This window comes from Apteryx rowi, unplaced genomic scaffold (assembly GCF_003343035.1).
Source record: "Apteryx rowi isolate R43461 unplaced genomic scaffold, aptRow1 scaffold_34, whole genome shotgun sequence".
Taxonomy (NCBI): domain Eukaryota; kingdom Metazoa; phylum Chordata; class Aves; order Apterygiformes; family Apterygidae; genus Apteryx; species Apteryx rowi.
The window spans coordinates 3761995-3764117 of NW_020449863.1; positions in this window are offsets into that span (position 1 = coordinate 3761995).

Sequence of the window (2123 nt, forward strand, 5' to 3'; positions counted from 1 at the left end):
GGAGAACTACAAAACATTTACAGTACAAAGTTTACAGTCTCACACAATTTGTAGTGAACTGACTCCCGAAAAATATATTACAACTCAAGTTGACTTATCCTTTAGTTACATTCAAAACATACTTCTGTTAAAGTAGTCCAAGAGTACATAGTGCTCAATCTGTACCTATGTACAAACAAAACTAAGCTACTGCTCATTCATCCACCGTCCAGGAAAGTTTTGGAAAACCCCCGACTTTCTACATAAGAAAAAAATTACAAGTTTTGGAATTCAATTAAACAAGATATGTTTATGTACTGTATAAAGTTTCAGATCCAAAGATGGCCTCCATTCTTATAAAATAAAAAGTGGTGAGATTTTGTTGTCGTTAAAACCCATCCCTACATTCAAATTATCTCAAGCATTTGGAAAAAATACTTATTTGGTTGAGAAAATATTTAAGGCAAGCATGGACCCTCAAGAAGGCACTGTGAGACATAATACTGGGGACCCCCAATTATTGCTACATACTTTGAGATTATATCACAGTGTGATTGGTGAAGATAGGCAACAAAAATACTTTTTGGTTAAACAAGTTTGAATTAGATTTGCCACTTTGAAGTCTGATTGCTAAGTAAGTCTTTTTTGTATTTTTTTTTCAGTTGTTTTTCAACTCGGACGGGCTACAACCATTTACATTCTAAAAAACAAAACAAAACAAAAAAAATAGAAATTCCTCAAACTACTTCCACAGCATCGAGACCGATTTCTGTAAAGAAACCATGCAATCTTTCAGATTTACGTAAACAAGGAAAGAAATTAATGAAATAAATATTACATACAATCTCTTAAATTAAGAATTTTACTCATTTACAATAAAATAACCAAGTGAAGTTACAAAAAGGCATATATTACTGTGAAAAGAACACACTCCACATTTCGCCGATTAATAATGGCAATCATAATTTAAACATAATAAAAGAATATATATCTATTGCTTTTCATCATACCCGATAAATACAGTATGAACAAATTACCAATGTATACTTTTCACAAGATAATAAATAAGTTAAATAGTTTCATATTGAGTTGTGTGCAGTGACTCATTCATGCAATCAACTCAAACAGCTAAAAAAAATTAAAAAAAAATCAGCAGTTATTCTCCAACAATTACAAACTAAACTCAGTTGAGTGCTTCCAAATAAAGCAACAACAAAAAAAATTGTTCTAAGCCAAACATCCACTAAGTGGTGGCGATGGAACCAATATTAAACTTTGGAATGAAGGTTTTAGCATTTGTTATAATAATAATATATAGATATATAAAAAATGTTGTTATCAAGGCATATTCTTGGCAGGATGTTGGATTTTTCTTTTTAAAAGCTTATAGGTTTAGTATGTTCTGTGTTTTTATTTAAATTGGATTGAAAGACAAACTACTTAATAACTTATTTTTGCGTCTGAAGATTTGGAGGAGCTTGGAAGGCAGAACTCAGGCTCCCCAGATTGTTTGTTGCTTTCTGGTGGTGTCTTTTTCTAATTTTTTTTTTTTTTTTAAACACACAGATGGAATGGCTGCTGCTGGTGCATATCATAACTTGTCTCCAAAGAACAACAACAACAAAAAACCCCMAAACAATCCCCTTCTTCCAAGGTCTCTCTATAAAAATAGGTTTGTTCAGTTCATGTCACTCGCCCTTTTGCAAAACTCTTTTTGTGTTTGTTTTGTTCAGCTCTCGGTGTGTGTGTGTATATATATATATATGTGTATATATATATATATACAAAAAATTCATTTTCTTCGCTCGTTCACTTACTTGCTCGGCAACGGGGCGGGGGAGGCGGAGGGCCGGCGGCGCGGCGCCCGCTCCCCCTAGTCGTCGGAGATAGAGAGGCGGCTGAAGATGGGCAGGCGCCGGCCCGAGTCCAGGCTAGGCGACTCGGAGCCGCTGAGGCTGCCGGAGCTGAGCGAGCCGCTCAGGTAGCTCTCGCGGTCGGAGAGGGAGTCCGGGGGGCTCGGCGGCGCGTCGAAGACGGGCGACTCGGAGAGGCGGCGCAGGGGCTGGAAGCTGAAAGGCGGCGAGGCGGGGGGCGGCGGGCAGCCCCCGCCCGGCGCCGCCGCCTGCTGCTGGCAGCGGTAGTAG